Source organism: Phyllopteryx taeniolatus, chromosome 10 (genome assembly GCF_024500385.1).
Source record: "Phyllopteryx taeniolatus isolate TA_2022b chromosome 10, UOR_Ptae_1.2, whole genome shotgun sequence".
Lineage (NCBI taxonomy): Eukaryota > Metazoa > Chordata > Actinopteri > Syngnathiformes > Syngnathidae > Phyllopteryx > Phyllopteryx taeniolatus.
Window position 1 is genome coordinate 3,000,301 of NC_084511.1, and position 13,547 is coordinate 3,013,847.

Consider the following 13,547-nt stretch of genomic DNA (forward strand, 5'->3'; position numbering starts at 1 on the left):
CAGCCTTTTTCCTCCAAGTTTTTTGGCTGGCTGACAGGAGCTGGCCATAAATCACATGGCAGGGAAGAAAATATGCTGGCAGCTGGATTGTGTGGCCAACCCACTACATTCGTCTGTGTGCTAGGGTTGCCTCAATGCTAATGGACTCAGTAAATTGCAAGATATCCATTTATGGGACATGGTCCTGCCAGGTGGATGATGTTGAAAGCCTCAAATCGACAAATGTGAAAAAAGTACGCCATCCAGGCTTCAGCTCAATAAGTCTCAATGTTAAGATATACATTGCACTGTAAACTCTTCGAAAATTCAAAGATTGTTATTTTCAAACACACAGAAGTTTAGTCTACCAAAGGTGGAGGCAGGCAGGTTGATTAGATCCTGGATGTCTTTGTCAATCTGTCATGTTAGAGTTAGGATAATGCCAAGGTAGCAGAACTACTCAACTTCAGAGAGAGAGCGATAACTTAATTTTTTTGTATGTTGATCACTAATTTAGTGACGGCATAGTGTCTTTGTCTGTAGGCATCAGATGTTAAATGGGCTCGCTTCAAGGTGGAACAGGACTGAAACACCACTATGTGTGGTAGAGAAGGTATGAATGTGAGTGTCAATGGTTGTTTGTCTATGCTTGTCTAAATGTGCACCATATTTATCGAGGATGCTACAGAGGATGCCTTGGTCAACTGTGTCAAAGGCTTTTGTTAGGTCTATGAAAGGGAAGGTAGAGGTCCCTGTTTTGTTCCCTGCATTTCTTCTGAATTTGACGGGCGGTGAAAATTATGTCCAGCATGCTTTGGTTCTTTTTAAAGATATCTTGTGTCTCTGGGGAAATGTCCACAGTTAGAGAGGTGAGGCAAGTCAATATGATCTTCGCAAGTAAGCACCTTTCCGGCAACCGAGACGAAAGAGATTCCTTGACTTTTTTCTACCAGTTATAATACTTTTGGATTTTCAATTATAAATAGTTTTCATTTCGTTTTGACTTTTATTTTTTTAGATTCAGTTAGTTTTAATTAGTTTTTAGAGCAGGTTTGTTAGTTTTTATTGCTCTTTATTTTTTCAAAAACGTTTGAATTTTAGTTATTTTTTTCAGAATTTTTGTCAAGTGTGAGATAAAAAAAGATCACAATAATAAATAAAAAGTCAACCAAAAATACCAAAATGTATTCACTTACTAACAGATGAACAGCCATCCACAAATCAAATACAGGCACTGTATAACAGTATACAGAATTTAAAGTGCAATAAGTACAGTGCATAATACTGCTTCCAAGTTTGTCTTAGATGTGTCACATTGTACAGTAAAACCATTCACATGCTATAGGGCTTTTCAAAAATACGTGTTTATGTTTAACTTAGACAAAAAAAATCAAGTTCTTATGTATATTTTCCTTCCCTTGTTGCCAAATTGCAAACTTCTCAAGTGAACTTGACAGATTTGTGACTGTTAGCTACAGATAGAAAGTAAGTTTGCTTTTACCTCCTGTATCTCCAGTGAAAGTGCATCCAGTCTGTTTTTTGTTGTTGTTGAGTCCATCATTATTGTGACAAGGCTTTTCAAGTTTTCCTGCTGTTGCTGAAGTGGTGCTATGAAAATGTCCTGTTGTTGCGGTAGTTCAATCACCTCCTGTGTCAGCGAGAAAAACTCCTTGTTTGCTTTCACATCTGCCTTTCGTGGCAGGAAACAGTGGCATTTTGAGACTCTCGACAGTTATCTGTTTCTCTGAGTTTCCCCCAAAGGACGAATAACTGACGTGGAGATTCCGTGATGGCGCTAGCTGGTCAGTAGCCGTCTTAGCCATTTATGTTAGCAACATAGCAACAAGAACAGCTTTTACGTAAAACTTAGATTCGCAGCAAAACTTGCGCTTGGTCTGGCGAGCAGTCAATACGACAGTGCTGCCATATAACGTCACTTCTTGTCGACACACAGTAAGTGAACTAGAATTCCCAAAGTATTGTTTGACCTTCCTTCCATATCCGTTTGTATGTATGTATTTATCCGAACAAAATACATTTAAAATCAACGGCAAAAGCTCATGTATGAAATTAACTGACAAAGATGAAGACAAAGGACATTTTTGCTATAATTATGTATAGTGTTAATTATGTATTAGTTTTGCAAACGTAGAATAATGTTTTAGTTAGTTAAGGGTTTTTAACACTCATTTTAATATTATTTCATTCATGAAAATGTTTTTTCAACTTTAGTTTTAGATATTTCATTTGTTTCTGTTGACTATAATAACCTTGTTTTCTATAGGACACCTTGTCACCCTTCTTTTTATTGATGTGGCGATGTTACAGTCCTCTCACTCTTGTGGCTCAGGTTCTTACTTTGCCAGATGTTGTGGATGAAGTGGAATAACTGCCTTGTCACTAGGGTTGGGCATTTATTGAATCTCAACAAGTCCCGTCCTGATTCCGGTTCCTCATTTTGATTCCAGTTCCAAACGATTCTCGATTCCAATTCTTTTAGGGGGCTGGGTCAAAAAAGTTTGCATGGTTTATACAAGGGGTGTCCAAATTATGAACATCCATTTTCTTAGCAGCCCGCAGCATGGACTAAAATTAACATTTAACTCAGGGTTCTTTATAACGAGTATCAATATCAAACCTATGAACTAAAAGGCAATGTCTGTGTAACTAACCAAGTTGACTTACAGTAATATTCATTAATTAATATTTCAGCTAAAACTTAAATGTAGCATTGTTAAAACAGTTATTTGCGACTGTTTTATCACATCAAAAGTTTTATATGTGCACATTTTAATTTGACTTCCTGTTTTAAGCATGTGACATTTTATTTTGAAGGGAACGCACCGGAACCCAGTATGTTGGCACGAAAGGTAAGGTCTCACACACACACACATACACAAACACACACACACACACACAATCATTGTGTTGTAAAATTGCTAGTTCGACCTTTTGTGAGGTTTTAGCTCAGTGTTAACCTTGTAATGCGACTGTTTCTACTTTCTTTCTTATGGTAAAATAATTTGTTTTATTTTTGTGTCTGTCATCAGCTCTTACGTTGGTTTGAAGACTAAAATAAACGCTAAAACCCATCAGACAAACTTAATATTGAACTAAACCCCAAGATTATACAAAGGAAAACTGTCTTTATCTGTAATTATTTTCTTCAGGTCAACACCGAGTAAGAAAGACTGACTAACTTTAAACGTAGATATTTTATATAATAAACCATTTGTAGTTATTATTTGTTATTTCGAATTTGTGCTTCCCTTTAATTGTAAGTCTGTCTTTAAGCCGTACTGGTTATAAGTGGCACGGTGGACGACTGGTTAGAGCGTCAGCCTCACAGTTCTGAGGACCCGGGTTCAATCCCCGGCCCCGCCTGTGTGGAGTTTGCATGTTCTCCCCGTGCCTGCGTGGGTTTTCTCCGGGTACTCCGGTTTCCTCCCACATCCCAAAAACATGCATGAATTGGAGACTCTAAATTGCCCGTAGGCATGACTGTGAGTGCGAATGATTGTTTGTTCCTATGTGCCCTGCGATTGGCTGGCAACCAGTTCAGGGTGTACCCCGCCTCCTGCCCGATGACAGCTGGGATAGGCTCCAGCACGCCCGCGACCCTAGTGAGGAGAAGCGGCTCAGAAAATGGATGGATGGATGGTTATAAGTGTTTCGCTTTATTCAGTTATGTAATTCTCAGGTCATAATAAATTGATAAAGAAATGTGGCCAATGGCCATATATGTCATGAACAGAACAGCGGATAGGACCCAAAAATGCACGACTCCAAAACAGATGGAAAGTTTCCAAAAAGAGAGGTTTAATAGACGGGCATAGGTCGGTACACAGCCAGGCAATCCAAGAAAGGCAACAGTATCCAAAAACATGAGGCAAAGAGGCAAGGTCGATAATCGGAACAGGGTCAAGCCTTACTGTGAGTCTATGACGTGGAAACAAGGAATGCTGGAACGCGACAACAAGGTACAACGAACTGGCAACGAAAGGGAATGAGACACGAGGTTAAATACAATACGTAATTAGGGTGAACGAGGCACAGGTGGTGAAGATGCTCACAGGAGCAGGTGTGTGTGAAACAGGGAGGGGGCGACAAAACCCGGAACACACACACACATGACAGTACCCCCCCCCCCCCCTTAACGGCCGACCCCAGACGGCCCTGGGGCCCCTGGATGCGCAACGTGGAAGTCCCGAATGAGCGAATTATCCATGATAAACGCAGATGGTACCCATGAACGTTCCTCAGGCCCATAGCCCTCCCAGTCCACCAGATATTGAAAGCCCCTCCCCCTCCGACGAGACGAAAACAGCCGCTTCACAGAGAAGACAGGGCCCCCATCCACAAACCGGGGGGGAGGAGGGGGCCTGACGTGAAAAGCAGGGTGGACCCGCATCGACCTTGGGAGCCTCAGCGTCACGGTGACAGGGTTGATGATTTTTGTGATGGGGAAGGGCCCAACGAACCTGGGAGCGATCTTCTTGGACTCCACCCGGAGTGGAATATGCTTGGTCGAGAGCCAAACTCGCTGACCCACTTTGTAGTTCGGGGCCGGTGTCCTCCGACGGTCAGCAGCAACCTTGTAGGACCTTCCCTGGCGCAGCAGCATCTGGCGGGCTCGCTCCCAGGTCCTCCTGCAGCGTCTCACCAAGGTTAATGCCGCTGGAACTGTGGATTCTGGGGCTATGGCAGGAAACAGAGATGGTTGGTAACCATGCACAACGTGAAAAGGTGATAGACCAGTGGATGCAGAGGGGAGGGAATTGTGGGAGATTTCGACCCAAACCAGTTTCTGAGACCAGGATCGCGGCTCCTGTGAAGCGAGACATCGGAGCCCCGTCTCCAGGTCCTGGTTCAGCCTCTCGGTTTGGCCGTTGGTTTCAGGATGAAACCCAGATGACAGACTGACGGTAGCACCTATGAGATTGCAAAACTCCTTCCAAAATTGCGAAATGAATTGGGGACCCCTATCAGACACCACATTCTTTGGGAAACCATGGAACTTAAAAACCTGATTAATCATTAGCTCTGCAGTGTCCTTAGCTGAGGGGAGTTTTGGAAGGACAACAGGACTCCCCAGAAGGACGTTGATGAGAGGGCTTGTTAGCAGCACATACCTGGCAAGCATTGACGTAATCGATAACATCCCTCCTAACTTTAGGCCACCAAAAGCGCTGTTCGACCACTGATTGCGTCTTGGCAATGCCTGGGTGACATACAGTTCGGTTCGTGTGAGCCCAGTGGATGACTCTTTCCCTTAAGGTCGGAACCACATAAAGCCTGTTCTCAGGGCAATCTTCAGGGCTATGAGTGTCTTTCAGAGCCCCTTTGACCGCATTTTCAATGTCCCACACAAACGCGGAAATGAAACATGATTTAGGCAAAATAGTCTTAGGGTCGGACAAAGAATTTTCTTCGGAGAAAATGCGTGACAAAGCATCTGGCTTACCATTTTTAGAACCCGGTCGGTAGGATAACATAAAATTAAATCTAGTGAAGAACAGAGCCCATCTAGCCTGCCTCGCATTTAATCTTTTAGCAGTCTTGATATATTCAAGGTTCTTGTGATCTGTCCATACTAAAAACGGAGTCTGTCCCCCCTCTAGCCAGTGCCTCCACTCCATCAAAGCCACCTTGACTGCCAACAGTTCACGGTCACCAATGTCATAATTTCTCTCAGCTGGGGTAAATTTTTTGGAGAAGAAAGCACAAGGATGTAACTTATCATCCTTGAGAGATTTCTGGGAGAGCACTGCTCCTATTCCGGCATCAGACGCATCGACTTCCACCACAAACTGCTGTTTGAGATCTGGCAAAGTAAGGATGGGAGCGGAGGTAAAGCTCGACTTAAGTTTTTGAAAAGCTGCCTGACAAAGCGGGTTCCATACAAAAGGTTGGTGTGGCGAGGTAAGATCATGCAAAGGAGAGGCTATTGAACTGAAATTTCTAATGAATTTTCTGTAGAAGTTTGCGAACCCTAAGAACCTTTGTATATCTTTGCGTTACGTGGGAGTAGGCCAATTAATAACTGCATCGACTTTGCAAGGGTCCATCTTGACTTCACCTTGAGCCAGGACGAAACCCAGAAAAGAAACGGACGCCTTGTGGAACTCACATTTCTCAGCCTTGACATAGAGTTGATTCTGCAGTAACTGCTGCAAAACAGAGCGGACATGAATAATGTGAGTCTCCTCATCCGGGAGAATATCAAAATGTCATCTAGATAAACAAAAACATAAACATTCAACATGTCACGCAGGACATCGTTGACAAGGTTCTGGAAAACAGCTGGAGCGTAAGTAAGCCCAAAAGGCATTACCAAATATTCATAATGTCCCGTTGCTGTGTTGAATGCTGTTTTCCATTCACCCCCCTCCCTTATCCTGACTAGATGATATGCATTTCTTAAGTCCAGTTTGGTGAAAATCTTGGCTCCCTCCAGGAACTCAAAGGCGGTGGAGATGAGAGGAAGAGGGTACCTGTTATTTACCGTGATCTCGTTGAGACCCCGGTAATCGATACAGGGTCGCAGGGTCTTGTCTTTCTTGTTCACAAAGAAAAATCCTGCTCCTGCAGGGGATGAAGATGGGCGAATGATCCCGGCTGCCAGTGATTCTTCCACGTACTCCTTCATGGCCTTGTGTTCCGGCCCTGAAAGAGAGAACAACCTCCCTCGTGGGGGTGTGGTTCCAGGCAGCAAGTCAACAGCACAGTCATAAGGTCTGTGGGGTGGAAGGGATTTGGCCTTGGACTTGGAAAAAACATCTTTAATATCCTGATAACAGGTGGGCACTTGAGATAAATCAGGATCCCCAGATGGAGTCTGTGGAGTGTCCTTAGAAACATGACCCTGAACATCACATGGCGGCTTGAAACAGTTGGGTCAGCAATTGCTGCCCCATGACCTAACCTGCCCAGAGGACAAGTCAATGTGGGGATTATGTAATTTCAACCATGGGTTCCCTAAGATAACGTCATGATTCATGGCGTCAAAAACATGAAAACTAATACGTTCCGAGTGAGAATCAGGGAATGTCAATGTGAGTGTTTGGGTGCGGTGAGTGATCTTGCCCATAAAACCGCCGTCTGCAGCATAGGTGTTGCGGTGGCGTTTTATTCCAAAGGTTCTAAGGTGCATACGTCTAACAAGGATGGAGTTGAGTAAGTTTGCATCAGAACCAGAGTCAATTAATACAGGTGTATGAATTTCTTGATCAGGAGAGCATAGTGTCACTTTAGGAAGAACCCGTGTAGGGTCTTCCTTAATGAAATTCAGACTCACCTCTCCCGTGCCCTGGCTACCGGCACCGGCAACTTTGACGTGACAGTTGCTCACGGAATGACCCAACTGACCGCAGTAGAAGCACCGCCATTCCCTCAGCCGGCGTTGACGTTCCTCAGGGGAGAGACGGAACCTGCCCAGTTGCATGGGTTCATCCGTGGGGACGCTAGCCAGTGGGTTGAGACCGGAACCAGGGGATTAGCCTTGGTTTGGCTGGTCACCGAGGCTCGTCCTCCAAGTGCGCGTTGACGCAGCCCTCCGCCGATCTCCATCTAGCTCGCGATCCAAAAGCCTCTTGTCGATTTTTACGGCGAGAGCAATGAGAGTGTCCAAGTCGGTCGGCAGGTCTAGCGGGACTAAATGATCCTTGACGGCGGGGGATAGTCCTTGAAAAAAGGCATCGAGTAGCGCCCGATTATTCCAATGACTCTCAGCTGCTAGAATGCGAAACTCAATCGCGTAATCTGACACCCGGCGCTTGCCTTGTTGTAAGGTGACAAGGGAGCGAGCTGCCTCACGATCAGGAGTGGAAAATTGAAAAATTTGCTCCATAGTCTTTACGAAAAAAGCCCATGAATGACACGCGGCGGAATTGCGGCTCCATTCAGCAGTAGCCCACGCCTCCGCACGACCAGTCAGGTGGGAAATGACGAATGCGATTTTTGCCCGCTCGGTGGGGAAGGCAGCTGCCTGCAGCTTAAAGTCTAGTTCGCACTGCGTGATGAACGGCTCAATGTTCCCAGAATTTCCAGAGAACCTCTCCGGTCGAGAGAGCTGTGGGCAGACAGCAGCGGAGGTGGCAGGTGGCTGCATGGTGACTAATTCACATGGAAATACCGTGGCGGTACTGGGTTTGGTGCCAACTGGTTCCTTCTCTTGAAAAAATTTCACAAGAAGTTCAAACTGCGAGGCCACCTGTCTCATCATATTGTCCTGATAACTTGACAGTCCCTCTAGATGAAGGTGTAGGGCAGCAATCTGCTCATCCTGCTTCATGAGGCGTTGGCCCTGCGCTTGAAGGGCTTTGCGCACCGGGTCTGAGTCTGCTGGGTCCATGTTATGACCAGTTCGTTCTGTCATGAACGGAACAGCGGATAGGACCCAAAAATGCACGACTCCAAAACAGATGGACAGTTTCCAAAAAGAGAGGTTTAATAGACGGGCATAGGTCGGTACACAGGCAGGCAATCCAAGAAAGGCAACAGTATCCAAAAACATGAGGCAAAGAGGCAAGGTCGATAATCGGAACAGGGTCAAGCCTTACTGTGAGTCTCTGACGTGGAAACAAGGAATGCTGGAACGCCACAACAAGGTACAACGAACTGGCAACAAGAGGGAATGAGACACGAGGTTAAATACAATAGGTAATTAGGGTGAACGAGGCACAGGTGGTGAAGATGCTCACAGGAGCAGGTGTGTGTGAAACAGGGAGGGGGTGACAAAACCCGGAACACACACACACATGACAATATAGTATCCAGTACAGACGAATCAGTATGGTAGCTAACGTTAACAATGTAGCTAATGGTTATTAGCTGCTATATTGTTGATAAACTGGGGCTGTGCGCTTCTAACATACTGACATAATGTTACAACATCACTTCTTCCTAGTACATCATTGAAAACCTCTGATAGATACACTTCCTTAAGGTGATTGAAAATTGAATATTTCATTCTTGTTGCTGGCTCTGCTCAGTGTGATATGGAAAAAAAAAAAAATAAATCACATCCACGGGCATTAGCTGTCACTCAAAATAAATTAGCCAATGAGGGCACATTCCTCATAAAGCCCACCAACCCGAGAGGTTTCTGCCAAAAAGAAAACGCAAGGCAGCGCACGCACAACAATTGAAAGTGAGCACAAATACAGGGACGTGCACACGGGAATATCGTCATTGCAAGTAATAATAAGTAAATATATATAAAATATTTCTTGAGTTAGATTATATCTCTCAATGTCTTATTTTTTGCTTGCAATTCAATAAGTTTTGTTTGATAAACTTGTTTTTTGTTTGCTATTTAATAAGCTTTATGTGACTCTTTTTGGCACAAATCCGATTCCATAAGTTTTGGTGCCCTGCTCCTTCTCTAGCACATTGGCTGTTGTGGTGGCCTTCTGTTTGTATTTCTGTTGCAGTGACTTTAAGTTGTGGCTATTTCCAGTTGTGCTTTTGCTTTTTTACTTTGAGCCTTCTTGGCCATCGTGTAGGATGCACTTATGGTGTTATTTCATCTAAGACTATTGGCCACCATTAAAGGTCAAATAATAACATCGGTCAAAATTACTTTGGCATTAGGTTTGACCTTTATGTGGTTTGTCATTTGAATGTAAAATCAAAACATAAAAAGTCACTGTTAGTGTAGTGGTACACTCGCATGACTTTAGTGCGGGCAGCGTTGGTTCAGTTACCACTCAGTCCGTGTCGCTATGTGCCATGTGACTGACTGGCGACTAGTTCAGGGTGTAGTCCGCCTTTTGCCCGAAGTCAGCTGGGATAGGCTCCAGTGCCCCGCGACCCTAACCAGGATAAGCGGTGTTGAAAATTGATGGATTTCCATGTGTTGGTGACATAGTTACTAATTATTCATTTACTGTACCTGCCCAGGCACCACGGTGGGCGACTGGTTAGAGCGTCTGCCTCTCACAGTTCTGAGGACCGGGGTTCAATCCCCGGCCCCGCTGTGGGTTTTCTCTGGGCACTCCGGTTTCTTTCCACATCCCAAGAACATGCATGGTAGGTTAATTGAAGACTCTAAATTGACCGTAGGTGTGAATGTGAGGGCGAATGGTTGTTTGTTTATATGTGCCTTGCGATTGACTGGAAACCAGTTCAGGGTGTACCCCGCAAAATGTGCAATGTCACGTGCCGGTTATGTTCAAGTGACTGGAAGCAGAGGATGAGGATCTTTTTATTTAACCCACGTCCCCTTTCAGCTCACATTCCCCATGAGTATGCCAACAACCCAACGCTTGGTGAATTTTCCTTCACAATGATAGTGAGACCCCAAATCGAAGGATTCAAATGAGTTGTCGCTCTGAGGCTTTGCCACCAAAAGCCACATGACACCATGTTATCGCCGAAGACCAATCAAAGCAAAGCGGATTTCCATCTTTAAATTAAGAATAGCAGTGATCTAGTCAGAGCAAAGCTTATTTACATATCAAACATGAATGAGAAATCCAGCCATCTCAACTGCCAGGTGACGCAGACCAAGAATAGCTTGAAAAGGGGCATCCTGGTCATTTTCAACCCAAATTATCTTGCAAACCCGATAAAAGGGCATAAAAAATTATGGAAAAAAATATGGAATGGATGTCACGAGTGGATTCAGACTGGACCCAAGAGCAGGCGGAGGCTGAGAGGTTGTGATGAAAAGTTTATTGAAAAAGGGGAATGGAGATGGTCCTTGAGATGTGCTGGCGGGTTGTTGAGGCAGAGAACGTGTGGCAGGCGGTGACGATGACAGGCGGCTGGCTTGGCGGCGTGTAGGCAGAAATCCATTTTGGCAAGGAACACGGAGGGAACACTGAGGACAAGGAAAAATGCGGAGGTCAGAACAATGATGAGGGATTACGTAGCTTACTTGTTAACTAGGGAGCCGTTGTACTGCAGAAGCTTCAATACTCTGTCGAGGATTTCCGGGGTCAGGCAGGCTTAAATGCAGGTGGTATCAAGGGCTGATTGGTGACAGGTGCGCGGCCGAAGAAGTGCTGGAAAGAGAGAGGCGAGGGGACAGAGAGAGGACGTAAAGTGCCACCCAAGCTCCACCAACAGTACTGCATGGCAGCTCATGACAGTAGCCCCCTCTCAACGGACGCCTCCCGGCATCCTGCCCGGCTTCCCTGGGTGAGCCGCGTAAAAGTCCAACAGAAGGGAGTCATCGAGGATCAGCTTTTGGGAAATCCAGGAACGCTCCTCTGGACCATTGCCTTCCCAGTCCACCAGGTACTGGTAATCCTTTGCCCTGGGCCTCATATCGAGGATGCGCGAAACCGTGAAGGCCGGATTGTTGTCGATAACACGGGTGGGGCGGAGGGGGCACAGCCGGAGGGCTCAGAGCGCAGCTGGAGACAGGCTTGAGCAATGACACGTGGAATGTAGGATGAATTTTTAGAGACTGCGGAAGTTTCAGTTGGACAGACGTGGGATTGATAATTTTTGTGATAGGAAAAGCACCAATGAAGCGCGGAGTGAATTTGCGGGATTTCGTCTGAAGTGGAAGGTCATGGGAAGAAAGCCAAACGGACTAACCCACCTTGTAATCAGGCGTAGGAGAGCGATGAAGGTCCGCGAGCCATTTGTTTCTGTCTGTGGACCGGGTTAAGGCCGCCCGGATGTCTTTCCACATGGCCTGGACCCATTTGAGATGATCCTAAACCGCGGGAACCGCCACCGCCTGTTCCTGTTCCCTAAATAATGGAGGTTGAAAACCGTAGCAAGCCATGAACGGGGACGTACCGGTAGCGGAGCTGGTGAGGGAGTTGTGAGCGTATTCAATCCACGGGAGGAATGAGCTCCAGGAGGGGGGGCCGATTCCAGGGACTGATTCACCCGCTCCGTCTGGCCGTCACTCTGTGGATGATATCCCTAAGACACGCTGGCTGCTGCGCCCACCGCTTTACAGGATTCCTTCTAGACAAGGCAGGAGAACTGAGGTCCTCGGTCAGAGACGATATCGATGGGGATTCCATGGAGTTTAAAGACATGTTGGAAAAGGAGGTTAGCCGTTTCAAAGGCAGATAGTAGTTTGGGGAGGGTTACGGAATGGACATATTTAGAAAAGCGATCGACAATAGTGAAAATGATCGCGTTACCTTCAGAGGTGGGTAAGCCGGTAATGAAGTGCAGTCTGGGACCAAGGGCGGCTTGGGATAGGCAATGGACACAGCAGACCAGCTGGTGGCAGGTGTGAAGACTTCCCTCGGGCACAGACGAACTCCCGGGTGTCTTTAACAAGGCTGGGCCATCAGAAATGCTGCTGGATGAACTGAATGGTGTGGGTGATGCCGGGAAGACAGGTGAGCTTGGAGTTGTGGGCCCACTGAAGGACGTCAGAGTGTGCGGAATCGGGTACGAACAGACACTTCTGAGGTCCGGTCTTGGGATCCGGGTGAGTCTTTTGAGCCTCTATAACCACCTGTTCGATCTTTCTTCGTGCTCCAATGAAGCACGAAGAAGGGAGGATGGATTCTGGTTCTGCAGGGCTGGAGGGGGGTGAGTAAATCCGAGACAGGGCGTCAGGTTTCCTGTTGCGGGATCCAGGATGGAAGGAGAGACTGAAATTGAATCTGCTCAAGAAGAGGGTCCAGGTTTTTGAGTTTTGAGCCGAAAGCTTGGGATGCTGCCGGGGTCCTGGTGGATGTAAGGCTGGTGAGGGGGGGATTGCAACCTTGCTGTAATTGCAGATGAAGCGGGGGTAGAAGTTGGAGCTGATGTGCTATTTCTTCATGATTAAAAGTATCATCTGCACCAGAATCAATTCGGGCAACTATGGGTGTGTTGTGAGCGGAACCTAGAATGCAAGCAGGAACGGTCGTAGGGGCGGGAGGGCTAGAGGAAATTGAGGTTTGGCTCACCACGGCGCTCTCGGATCGTAGTGAGCCTGGCCTTTTGGTCGCAGGGAGGATGTGGAAAGGAAGTGACCTGATTGACCGCAATAAATGCACAGCCGCTGGGTGACGCGACGCTGACGTTCCTGGGGGTCTAGTCGTGTGTTACCTAGTTTAATGGGCTCATCTGGTGCAGTGGGGGTGACGAAGGGGCAGTAGGAGGTGCAGAAGGAGGGTGAGATGCTGACGGCGCGGTGCTCACGGTGGAAGTGATTTTACACACCTCTCTCGTGCTCTTTCCTGTAGTCGGTTGTCAAGGCGAATGGCGAGTGCAATGAGAGAAGAGGGCTCGTCCTGGGCGGCGAGCTTGTCTGTAAGCTGCTCCGAAAGCCTGTTTAAAAAAATCCCCCTATTTGCAACGTCATCCCACCCGCATTCACCCACAATTATCCTGAATTCAATTGAATAGGCAGCTACGGAACTAGCGCCCTGAGTGAGCGTGAGGAGGTGGCGGGTGGCATCTCTGCCCTGACCGGAGTGTTCAAAGACCTTCTTTAGTTCGCCGGAAAAGGAATTGAATGACTGGAGTACCAGGGAGGAGTTGTCCCATAACACGTTAGGCCATTTGGCTGCTTTGCCACGGAGGAGGTTAGTGACAAACACGACCTTGGATTGTTTGGAGGGATAACTATATGGTTGTAGGTTAAAAACTCGGAGGAA